Source organism: Rana temporaria, chromosome 4 (assembly GCF_905171775.1).
Source record: "Rana temporaria chromosome 4, aRanTem1.1, whole genome shotgun sequence".
In the NCBI taxonomy this organism is placed as follows: domain Eukaryota; kingdom Metazoa; phylum Chordata; class Amphibia; order Anura; family Ranidae; genus Rana; species Rana temporaria.
The window spans coordinates 389,884,237-389,897,727 of NC_053492.1; the positions used below are offsets into that span (position 1 = coordinate 389,884,237).

Below are 13,491 nucleotides of genomic sequence, written 5' to 3' on the forward strand. Positions count from 1 at the left end.
GCTAGTACCTGCTGGTGGTCGGTGCAGACTTCCCTTGACCCGCTCTTTGAAGGGGGGGGGGGGTCTGGGGCGATTACCTGGGGTAGTTAATTTCACAAAAGTGGTTTATTATTCTTTTTTTTTGATGTGTACTGTTCATTGCTCTTTTTTCAGGCTGATAGTATGTTTTTTGGGCGTCTAGTTCCTGCCTGGTCCTAATGCGCCTCCAGCCAACCGTCGGATACCTTATGGTCTCCGAGGGGTGGACAGCTCCCTCTGATTTCAGAGGAGCTGACGTTGTTATTGACTTTCTGAGTGTCTGGGGTCTCTCCCCCCCAGCGCTTGTTTTTTCTTTTCAGGGAGCTCTTTTTTGCTCTTTTCTTTCCTGTCTTCCCTCACCTTATCCTATGATCCTTAATTATATACAAACATGCCTAAGATTTCCTTCACCTACAGGTGCCTCATTCCTCCTGACTGCATACAGGGGTACAGCCCGCAGGACTTCGTTTTTTTCTGGACCCAGAGTCGCCAGGAAATCGAGACTACTGTGGGTGAGTGGGAAAAGAAAAATCGCGCTAACCACACCAATTGTAAACAAAATAAATAAATATGTGAAAAGGCAGCAAAAAACGTGACAAAGCACCAGTATATATGGAAAAGAAAATTTTGCGCCACTAATTAATAACATTCAAGTCCATTGTGAAAAACACAAATAAGTAAATAAAAAAAGTCCAAAAATTAATGAAGTTCTTGTGACAAACAACACCCAGCACCGATATTGAAAGTGAGCCACCACCACACGGACAGAGGCTTACCAGATGGTAGGTAAATAAAAGCGTTGTAATACAATCCACAGCAGGATATCCAGATAGCATGAACACACACAGGTTGGGATCAGGGATACAGCTCATCCACGGAGGGATGTGGTTGGATCAGCACAGACAAAAACCTCTAAGACCTTTCCAGGGAACTCAGCAGCATGTCATGTAGAAAAGAAAGCCGCACATGGTGTAATACGTCCAACGTTGTTTATTTAAAACAGATTAAAATCTACTTACATCCATAAAATGTAATAGCAGCATAAAAGAGATGCCGGCCGGCATGGATAGGAGCCCTTCCTCCTCGTACAAACGCAATGACGTCACCGCACGCCGTACCCAGACGCGTTTCGTTATACGATAACTTTTTCAATTGCCCATTTTTTCGGGGGTGTCTGCTGCGGGGCACCATGGCCCATATATGGTGGGAATGTCCTAGAATCCGCTCCTTTTGGAGAATTATCTTCAAAATTATCTCCAAAGTTACTGGACACCGGATCACTGGGACTCCCAATACGGCCCTCCTGAATGCCCAAGTACCACGTCTCGACAGATCCACACAAAAGTTGGTGCACTTCATATTACTAAGCGCGAAGATAGCCATTGCTAAGTCTTGGAAACAACCCAGGCCACTCATCTCAGTGGTTAAACAAAAAGTTTCATGGATCATGATTCAGGAGAAGTTATCCAGCATACTGAATGATTCCTCCGAGGCATTCCGAGAGACTTGGGCCCCTTGGACTGACTATGTTGGCATTCCTCTTACCCCTGTTCCTGTATAGGCCTGTTTGTTCTCTTATTTGGTATTAGGCATTGAACTACCCGCTTCCCCTTGATCCCCTTACCTCTGTTTCCTTTTCCTCTGTCCTTTCTCCTTTACCTCTTTTGCTTTCCCTGTTAGATTTAGTTTTATTTACAATTCATATAAACAAATTCTTGGGGGTTATAGCCCTAGAGTTTTATTGCTCTTTGTTTTTTTTCTCTTCTGGGGAATTTTCTTGTGTTATTAACCCTAGAGGGCTGTTTATTCCTTCCCCACATTGGTGAGAGAGGTGTGGGTTGGGGATGAAGGTCTGGGGCCTTTCACTTGGCACAGTTGGTCCCCAATTGGGGTGTCGAGGGCTGGGTCCCGGATCTTTCTTAGGTCCGGCCCCTTGGGTATTAAGTACTTAATCTAGAGGCACATTGATTCTCTTCGGTACCCTAGCTGGACAGTTAAGTAATTTTCCCCATTTTCTGCCTACTCCCCCCGGAAGAGATTGTTATTGTCCTCGCTATATTGTAACCTCACAATGATATCATCTGCCTCCTGTGGCTTATGTTATGTTTATTGATATGTCATGACTGTAACCCGTTTGATAAATCTCAATAAAAATTTATTGAAAGTAAAAAAAAAAAAGTAGCGCCTGCTGAACATTTTATGCATTCCTGTGCGTTCGGTAGCCCTTTGGACTGACAAAAATGTGCGTGTACCAGTGTGACTTGGTCCTAACTCCACTTTTGTTGAGAGAAAAAAAAAACATCCCCTCTGGGTGGATCTATGTACACTGCACAGTGGATAAAAATCAATGATTTAAAAAGAATATATTTTTTTTAGATTTAAATAGATTTTGGTCAAATTTATTTTAATAAAATGCTTTTGGAGTAAAAATCTATTGAAAGATAGTTTTCTATTTAATCACTTCAATACCAGGCACTTACCCCCCTTCCTGCCCAAGCCAATTTTCAGCTTTCTTCGCTGTCGCTGTTTAAATGACAATTGCGCGGTCATGCTACACTGTACCCAAACAGAATTTTTATCATTTTGTTCCCACAAATAGAGCTTTCTTTTGGTGGATCACCTCTGCGGTTTTTATTTTTTGATAAACAAATAAAAAAAGACCGAAAATTTAGAAAAAAAATAAAAGTTTTGCTTTTGTTTCTGTTATAGAATTTTGTAAATAAGTACGTTTTCTTCTTCACTGATGGCACTGAAAAGGCGGCACTGATAAGGCAGCACCGATGAGCGGGCACTGACGATGTGCACTGATAATCGGCACTGATAGGCGCCACTGATGGGCACTCATGGGTGGCACTGATATGCACTGAAAGGCTGCAAAGATGAGTACTTATGGGTGACACTGCTGGGCATTGATACGTGGCACTGATATGCAGCACTGATAGGTATCCCTGGTGGCACTGGCAGTGGTAGGCATTGCGAGTGGGCACTGATTAGCAGCTGCCTGGGAATTCATTGACAGCTGCCTGGGCACAGATTTGCATATCCCTGGTGGTCTAGGGGGGGTATACCTGGTGGTCCTGGGCGGGATCCGAGGGGGGGGGGCTGCGCTGATAAACAATCAGCACAGACCCCCCTGTAAGGAGAGCAGCCGATCAGCTTTCCTCTACTCGCATCTGTCAGACGCGAGTGAGGAAAATCGATCAATGGCTTTTCCTGTTTACATCGTGATTGGAGACGGCTGATCGCGTGGTAAAGAGCGGTGTGTCAGACTGACACACCGCATCACCGATTGCCGCGATGCACGCCCCCACGGGCGTGCGGCGGCTGTTATCCCGCTGGACATCATATGACGTCCAGTCAGGATAACGCAACCACCGCCTAGCTGTCATTTTGCTATAGGCCAGATGGGAAGTGGTTAAGATACATTCATAATTTTGTTTATTCAGCATGAAATGGAGCTTAGTTATGTAGTATGAACCTGTATATTCTGCAATATTTACATTTTTGGTAAACTCATTAGATGAATCCAAGCTCTGCAACCTGGGATAACATGCACTGCATTGATGCATTTACACAATTTCACAGTAACCATGAGATAAAGTAAAGTTCAGGAATATTCATTTATCCCATTGTTTTGCAAATCTATTTACACTACAAACTGTATGACTGAATAGGTTCTGATATCGCTGTTTACTAACCTGACAGCTTATTATTCTAAATAGGAAACCTTCTTTATGTTTGCAAATATTAAAGATTCTAACTACCAGCAAGAATAAGTGCTATGACATCCTCAGCTTCCCGGCCCTCTACGGACCACGTGCGCGCTACGTCACTAGGGAACCGATGCGCGTGCCGCGATTGCCCGGTAACAGAGCAGGACCGTGGATCTGTGTGTGTAAACACACAGATCCACGTCCTGTCAGGTGAGAGGAGATCGATGGTGTGTTGTACAGAGGAAAACCGACCGGTCTCCTCCCCTTGTGAGTCCCCTCCCCCCACAGTTAGAATCACTCCCTAGGTAACACATTTAACCCCTTGATCCCCCCTAGTGTTAACCCCTTCCCTGCCAGTCACATTTATACAGTAATCATTGCATTTTAATACCACTGATCGCTTATTAGTGTCACAAAATGACACCAATGCAGTGATCAGTGAAAAATCTGAAAACTGCAATTGGTGACACAGCAACAGGGAGAGAAGGGGTTAACTGGGGTTGGGGTGGCAAGTACACCTACATGTACAAAGTTTTTTCTCTCATCTGCGTTTGCAAACTATGAAATTAATTTGGGAATTCACTGCCCCCACCTGAATTTACTGTCCTTACTAAACCCAAGGTGGGTTTATATTATCTAACCTCCAGCATGATTCCAGTGCTGGTTCCTGCATCGCATCTCCCACGCAGGCAGTTCACACTGTCCTCTGCGAACCGCTGCGGGTGCAGAAACCATCCCCCCCCCCCCCGCACTGGATCAGATCACATGGGTATTCACACTGCGATCCAATCTGGGGGTGTCATTAACATTATATTGACACCCCCATATAATTCAAAATGTGCTCAGTCCATCCAAACGCCAAATTCTTCAATATTAGATAAAAGTGCTCCCAACTTATAGATGACCAATAGTCATAGACTCCACAATCATGATGAAACAAGTGCCAAATATTAGTGTTAGGGTGACACCACCAACTGTGCACATAGTGTGGTCACCTTCCCTATATGACCCACAAATGAATTCAGGTCATATATCGCTTTGATTTTGATTCAATACAGCAACTTCTGGTCTCACGATCATCACCAAGCCTTTTCTGGTATTACCAGGGATTAATGTTGTATATTCCTTTAAGACTTGAGTCCACTTCAATAGGCTGCTCTACATACACTCAAGACATTAAAGGAGTTGTAAAGGTACCTTTACCTTAGTGCAGTCCTCCTTCACTTACCTCATCCTTCCATTTTGCTTTTAAATGTCCTTATTTCTTCTGAGAAATCCTCACTTCCTGTTCTTCTGTCTGTAACTCCACATAGTAATGCAAGGCTTTCTCCCTGGTGTGGAGTGTCGTGCTCGCCCCCTCCCTTGGGCTACGGGAGAGTCAGGATGCCCACTAACACACAGCTCCTTTCACTATCTGCAACGTAGAGAGCGTACTGACTCTCCTGTAGTCCAAGGGAGAGGTCGAGCACGACACTCCACACGGTAAAGGAAGCTATTTAGGAATTTTTTTTTTTACCTTTACAACCCCTTTAAAGCAAAAGGGAACTGCTATAGTGTACTATAATAAAACACCTTAATTTATTAATATAAAACCACACTTACAAACATGGATTCAAATCTTGCATAACACAGTGTAATTGTAGTTTTATGATACCAGCCCTGTAATGCACTTCCGGTTCCCACAATGATATCACTGGCCTCCTCCCTACATGTTACGTCATGAAAACATTGGTTGAGGAAGATAGCCCTGACCCTGGAAGAGTCCGCACCACTTGAACGTGTTGGCGGGCCAAAAGTAAATCACTGCTTTCTCAGCTTTAATCTCCTAATGATTTGTCCTGTTTTTCCCCCACTATTGGTGACCTTTTGTGCACTTCTCAGACTGCTCACTTTCCCTATCTTGGTTGTACCTTACCTGGCAGAATAGCACGGACAGGCATATAAGCGTACCTGTACGTCCCCTTTAAATGCCTGTCCATGTGGCGGCGCGCTCGTGACCCTGCCACCACCCCGTGAGTCGGACCGCGGGTCCCGCATACTCGATCGCCGCGATCGTCTCACGGAGGTATAGAGCGGGGAGATGCTTGTGTAAACAAGCATCTCCCTGCTCTGATAAGTGACAATGACACTGATCTCGGCTCCGTGTACGCGGAGCGGAGATCAGTGTCATGTGACACAGAGCGCACCCCCCTACAGTAAGACACACTATGCAGGGAACACTTAACCCCTACATTGCCACCTAGTGGTTAACCCCTTCACTGCAATTTTCACAGTAAACAGTGCATTTTTATAGCACTGATCGCTGTGAAAATTACAATGGTCCCAAAAATGTGTCAAAAGTGTCCGACATAATGTCGCAGTCACTGATCGCCCCTATTACTAGTTAAATAAAAAAAACAATAAATAAAAATGCCATAAAACTATCCCCTATTTTGTAAACGCTATAACTTTTGCGCAAATCAATAAACGCTTATTGCGATTTTTTTTTTAACAAAAATATGTAGAATACGTATCGGCCTAAACCGAGGAATTTTTTTTTAAACGTCGGCAGAATGGCACGGACAGGCATATCAGCGTACCTGTACGTCCCCTTTAAATGCCTGTCCATGTGGCGGCTCGCTCGTGACCCTGCCACCACCCCGTGAGTCAGACCGCGGGTCCCGCGTACTCGATCGCCGCGGGAATCCCAAAAAGTGACCTGGTCCTTTAGCTGCAAAATGGTCCGGGGCTTAAAGGGTCACTAAAGGAAAATATTTTTTTTTGCTGAAATGACTGTTTATAGGGTATAGAGACATAAAAGTTAACCGATTCCTTTTAAAAATGATTAAAAATAGATAAAAAAACAATCATATAATGTGCATGCAGTTTAGTTTTGTTTTTGCTGTTGTTTCCTGGTTCTCTGATGTACAGAGCCAGAGAGCCAATAGAGGGCAGTGAAGGTTTTGCAAAACGAAACTGGATTGGTGCTGAGGGGTTTTAATCACACCTCCTTGATTAGTCACCACAGTGAGAAATCTCCCAGTACTGTGGTGATCAGGAAACAGACAACCAGGAAGTGTCCAGAACAGAGAGGAATTACAGCAACATCAAAGCAAAAACTAACAATCTAACAATGAGGACATGAAACCAGGACTGCAGTAAGGTAAAGGAAGCTATTTAGCTAAAAAAATAAATTCCTTTAGTGACCCTTTAAGTGGTTAATGTCGCAATTGTGTCATTAGCTCACTATTGATTGTTGTATACATGGCGAAGTCGGCAACTGATCCTATTTATTACATGCGGTCATGTAAGAGAATACTGTTGATGGTAATTTTTTTTAGTCATTACACCATTGGATTGCTTTATTTGAACTTATTTCGTTTGAAATAAAATTTTGGTTAAAAATATTTTTATGTATGGCTTGGAGGACTTTATTTGATCAGTATTTATTGAATGCTTTTTTGTACATAAATTTTTTCACGGATTACATTTTTAGAATCAATGCTGTAATTAATTTTGTTATATTAATTGTTACTTCATGGCTTTGTACTGAATGCTCAAAACTTTTTATTTTTTTAATAAAAAAATTCCAGAGATTGTACACCATACAAAATAGAATAAATGTTGCCAACTTAAAGCGGGGGTTCACCCAAAAATACATTTTTAACATTACATTCAGCCGAGCTGTCCTAATGACAATCGGCTGTTTTTTTTTTTTTTAGTACATACCGTATTTTCACCGCCGCTTCCGGGTATGTCTTCTGCAGGACTGGGCGTTCCTAATTGATTGACAGGCTTCCGACCGTCGCATACAGCGCATCACGAGTTGCCGAAAGAAGCCGAACGTCGGTGCGGCTCTATACGGCGCCTGCGCACCGACGTTTGGCTTTTTTCGACAACTCGTGACGCACAGTATGCGACGGTCGGAAGCCTGTCAATCAATTAGGAACGCCCAGTCCCGCAGAAGACATACCCGGAAGCGGCGGTGAAAATAGGGTATGTACGGGGAAAAAAAAAACAGCCGATTGTCATTAGGACAACTCGGCTAAATGTAATGTTAAAAATTTATTTTTTGGGTGAACCTCCGCTTTAACAGACAACATGCAAGGCAGCAGAAACCATCTCCGCAAAATTAACACAAGCCAGAGTAAGGGCTCTTTCACATTGAGCGTCCGTTCAGGTCCGCCTGTCAGTTTTTTTGTGGACCTGTACGGGCGCTCCGTGCTCCTCTATGGAGCCGTTGGTGACATCCGATCCGCCAAAGTGTGACAGAGGACAAACCTACTTTTCCATCCGTCTGGCGGATCGGGAGAACACGGACATAGGGTCCGTGTTCATCCGATCCCCCCATAGGGGGGGGAGCGGAGAAAAGACAGGGCGGTCCCTGCACAGTGTGCGGGGACCGCCCTGTCATCCGCCGGCTCAACGGGGATCAACGGAGCGATCCCCGCTGAGCATACGGAGGTGCACGGGGCGGTTCATTACTGATCCGCCCCGTGTGAAAGAGGCCTTAGGTGAAACAAAAAAAATAACGCCAATCCCCACATGCATAGGTAAAAGCAATATCAGTATACATTTTATCCAATCAATAAACGATTCAGGACAGGTTCAACCGGAGCCTACAATTTTTAAAAATTTCTCATAACAGCCCCTTTGTTGCCATATATACACCATTCAAGACGCAGGGTGTCCCCCCCATTTGAGATATCCACTCTCTTTTACTGTAGGGGGGGGGGGGGGGGGGGCAATGCCTTAAATGGATCTGGCTATTGCCTGTCTAGGGAAAATGCTCTAAACTTTGAATAAAAATATATATATAAAAAAAAAAAAACATTACAATATATACACGTTTTTATTTATGAAACAGAAAACAATAATACATATGACTGTGGTCTTTTATTTTAACAGGATTTTATACAGGATAATATTTTTCTGAACGCTTTTCAAGTGGTTTGAAATGTAGAAAATAAAATTCCGACATCTTAGTGCCTAAAGGTGCAGAGGTGCGCTTCATGCTCGCTAAAAATATTTCATCCCTGCCGAAAAGTTGATCTTTTTTCACACAAGGTCCATCTCTTAAGATTGCTACATATGCAAAGAAAAAAAAATAAGTTATATTAAGTATGTGTATCAGTTTATTAGAAAAATCACTAAAGAATGGCAGATTCTCTCAATGGACAAGGTGGAGAGGTGGGGCAGATAACATCATGATATTCACCTCATCCAATCAGAAAACGTCTCCTAATCAAATACAAAATGTGTTCTATATACAGAGGACAAGCCCTTTGAGCAACACCCAGAAAAAAAACAGCACTGATTATGTAACAAAAAGCCGGTACGGTGAATTCCTGCATCCCCAGTGGCCCTCTGGATGTGATATGAGAATTAGACGTATGCAAACCGAACCAATGCAAGTTGGAAAAAAAAAACATTCCTTTAGTTCAGGTTCCGAGGTAGGGATCTTTGCACTTTCCACAGTCACAGCTTTTTAAAGGGGAGAAGTTCAGCCAAAGCTATTTTGGCTGTACATCTTCTGTGGATTACTGCATTTAGTGCCCCACATTGACCAACATTCACCATAAACACTATATCACCAAAAGTATTGGGACACCTGCCTTTACAAGCACATGAACTTTAATGGCATCCCAGTCTTAGTCCATAGGGTTCAATATTGAGTTGGCCCACCCTTTGCAGCTATAACAGCTTCAACTCTTCTGGGAAGGTTTAGGAGTGTGTCTATGGGAATGTTTGACCAGTCTTCCAGACGTGCATTTGTGAGGTCAGGCACTGATGTGGACGAGAAGGCCTGGGTCTCAGTCTCTGCTCTAATTCATCCCAAAGGTGTTCTATCGGGTTGAGGTCAAACATTCCCATAGACACATTCCCTTCGGCTCCACAGACACTTACCTGCTCCGCTCCTCTCCCCCCCTCTCCGGCCGGCGCGCCTCCATTCATAGTGTGGGCACTCGGCCATGACAGCTTTCGGGTTCACGGCCAGGCACTCACTGCGCATACGCGAGTCGCGCTGCGCTCTATGAGTGGACAAACGATCTCCTGGGACCTGTCACGTGCCCCAGGAGATCACCTAAAGGGAGAGGCCGTCTGAGGCGAAAGGAGGAGTTGCCTAGGCGGTCCCTGGGTGGAAGTATGAAGTGCCCCACTCCCCCCCCCAAAAAAAAAATTACATCAAATGTGGCATGTAAGGGGGCGAGGAGTACTAAAAGCGGAAGTTCTACTTTTTGGTGGAACTCTGCTTTAATGGCACCCCAAACCTGGGGATCAAATACGCATTTTCTGCATGCAAAAACACGGCAATACGTGCAGTAAAAAAAAAAGCGCAAACTGGAACATGCCAAAAAGCTCCATGTGCTACTTGGCCACGTTTGCTCCACATAGCACACCCCCAACCACTTCAGGTGGTTATATTGGGATGATGCTTACAGCTGCAGTCACCACCCTGGTACCATCGATGGTGGTATCTCTTGTAAAAGCAATCCTAGCGGCCAACTAGCCACTGGATTGCTTTAACAAGCAGCGGGAGGTGATGGTAACAATGGTAACCCCGAAGTGATGATCTGACATAACTTCCAGTTTACCCGGATGTCAACGGCACCATTTTTAAAAACTCAAAAAGCATTAGAAAACACAAATCTTGGAGTTTTAAATGCTTTTTAAAAAAAAGGGGGCAGAAGAGGGATTTGGGGCCTTTTAGACCCCAGATATCTCTGTAAAGAGTACCTGTCACGTGCCTATTGCTGGCACAACAGTGTAAATCAGGGTTCGACAAAATCCGGGCGCCCGGTCGCAGTTGCCACTAGAATTAGCGACCTGGTGCCCGGGGAAGTAAGCTTAGGCCTGCAGAAGGGAGCAAAGCCACGGCCTCAATTACCTGTGTCTTTGTGCGCCCCCACCTCCCCCGCCGTGCGATCGCGGCGGGCCGCTCTGTCCGGTAATTGAGGCCAAGGCTTTGCAGCCTTCTGCAGGCCTAAGCTTCCTTCTGTGACCTGGCACCATCTTGTGGTGGTCCTTGGCATGACAAGTAAACCAGCCATTCTAATAGAGCTTCCCCAGTGTTTTCACTGTCATCTCCTTCCCTCTAATTAGAACCCCCAAACATTATATATATTTTTTATTTTAATACCCTAGAGAATAAAATGGCGGTCGTTGCAATACTTTGTCACACCGTATTTGCGCAACGGTCTTACAAGCGCACTTTTTTTGGGAAAAAAAACACTTTTTTTTTTTAATAAAAAAAATAAAACAGTAAAGTTAGCCCAATTTTTTTTATATTGTAAAAGATAATGTTACACCGAGTAAATTGATACCCAACATGTCACGCTTCAAAATTGCGTCCGCTCATGAAATGGCGACAAACTTTTACCCTTTAAAATCTCCATAGGCTGCGTTTAAAAAAATTCTACAGGTTGCATGTTTTGAGTTACAGAGGAGGTCTAAAGCTAGAATTATTGCTCTCGCTCTACCAATCGCGGCGATACCTCACATGTGTGGTCTGAACACCTTTAACATATACGGGCGCTACTCACGTATGCATTCGCTTCTGCGCGCGAGCTCGGCGGGACGGGCGCGTTTTCTGGCTCCTAACTTTTTTAGCTGGCTCCTAGATTCCAAGACAATTTGTCAAACCCTGGTGTAAATATAAAAAAAATTAAACCAATAAAAAAAAGTGCCCATGTCCTTCTGCGCACACTCAAACAGCGATCATCCTACACGAGGCATCAGCATGTGAGCGTAACATCCAAAAAAGTGGGATTATGGATCATGTTTTTTGCATTAAAAATTTTAAATAAAGTGTATTTTTTCCCCACAAATCAATTGCGTTTGAAAAGTCTCTGCGCAATAATGAGTGACAAAAATAATAAATGCAAAACCCAATTTATTCTCTAAGCTAGGGCTTCTGCTTAAAAAAAAATAATGTCACACACACACAAATTTTATATATATATATATATATATATATATTTATAATAAACACACACACACAATTTGGGGGGGGGGGGGGGGAGGGGGTTCTAAAAAAAAAAAATTCTAGCAAAAAATATTGATTGTTACATGTAAACAAAAGACGAAAAGGCCTGGTCTGGAAAAAATGTAATGAATTAGTCACTATTAAAAACTTACAGTGGATGTCCGCTGGAAAAAAAATATTAAAGGCCAACAGCTACAAATACTGCAGCTGCTGGCTTTTAATATTAGGACACTTACCTGTCCTGGAGTCCAGCGCCGTCCGCAGCAGAGGACGAGCGATCGCTCATCACTCTTCTTCCCCCCCCCCCCCCGCTATCCTCGGTGAGGGAACCAGGAAGTGAAGCGCTCCGGCTTCACGGCCCGGTTCCCTACGGCGCATGCACGAGTCGCGCTGCGCCTGCCGATTGGCTCCTGCTGTGTACTGAGAGCCGAGTGTTTCCAGCACACAACGGGGGGGGGGGGGGGCTGGTGACGTAATGCCCGCAGTCTGCCTGAGACTGTGTGGCCCGGAAGTGGGTGCAAATACCGGTCTTTAGAAAGGGATCTGCACCCCCCTTCCCAGTGAAAGGTGTCAAAATGTGACACCGGAGGGGGGGGGGGGTTCCAATCAGCGGGAGTTCCACTTTAGGGTGGAGCTCCGCTTTAATAGCACCACAAGTGCGGCATGTTTTTTGTGCATTCCAGGACCGTGCAGATGTGAATGGAGCCGAAAACATTGATCATATGTGAATCCTAAAAGTTGGCAGCTAAAAAAAAAGTCGAGAGGTTGCCCCATACCACTTTTAAAAAACGATCGTTTCACCTATGCTAGGTGTGAATGAGGCCTTATAGGACAACTGCCACCAACTAAAAAGGAAGGGCAGTTCGTCAAACCACGTGACTGTCAGAACAGCTCCAGCTACTGAAACCAGCCTAGGAGGTGTACAGGCATGCCATTCGTCTTTTGAGACACTAGGTGGCGCCTCCGGCAATACAGCCTCACCGTCTGCCAGTGAGGTTCCCTTTTTCCTTGATGTGATCTCTTCGTATATTATGCCAATGGCGATACCGATGCCGGACGCAGCGTAGGCCATATTTACCCAGACACACATTTTTTCTTCTAGTTTCCAGTGCTTTTGCGGCAGCATTAGCGTCTTTAGCAACCGGAGAAACTCAGAAAGCCTCCCCATCGCCAGAACTGAATGGCAAATTCACTTGAACGCGCTCCGAACAATATTTTGTCATATGAACACCGACACTCGGATGTCCTGACGTCCAATCAGCGCTCGTCTGGGACCTGCCTCCTCCCTGCGTGCGGCTCAAGGACGCCCCCGTCACATGGCGCTCTGCTAAGAGGGTGTTCTGTCAAAAGTTCCAACCGCGTGTACTGCGCATGGGCGAGCCTGATATTTTCCTGAAGCGAGTCAGCTTCCTAGTGTGTATGTGTATATATATATGTGTATATATATGTGTATATATATATATATATTACACAGTACAGGGAGGGCTGCATGCACCAGGCTGGCTGTGCTGTATAAATCTGAGGACAGCATTAACCAAAATAGAAATGAAAACTGCGCCCCCTCCATGTATTTAAAGTGGTTGTAAACCCTTAGGCCCCTTGCACACTGGGGCGTTTTTCATGCGGTACAGCGCTAAAAATAGCGCTGCTATACCGCATGAAAAATCATGCCCTGCAGTGTTCAATGTGAAAGCCCGAAGGCTTTCACATTGAAGCGGTGCGCTAGCAGGAGCGCACCAAAAATCCTGCTAGCCGCATCTTTACCGCGGTATAGGAGCGGTGTGTTCACCGCTC

At 44.7% G+C, this 13,491-nt stretch overlaps 1 long non-coding RNA gene across 1 annotated transcript; it reads right to left on the reverse strand.

Moving 5' to 3' along the window:
* Window positions 1–8,543: 8,543 nt before the first annotated feature.
* LOC120937696 lies at window positions 8,544–13,032 on the reverse strand. The gene is made up of 2 exons (XR_005748745.1): window positions 12,679–13,032; window positions 8,544–8,795 (listed from the first exon to the last, which is right to left on the reverse strand). It is a non-coding gene; the product is annotated as an uncharacterized LOC120937696 (long non-coding RNA).
* Between the last annotated feature and the right edge of the window lie 459 nt (window positions 13,033–13,491).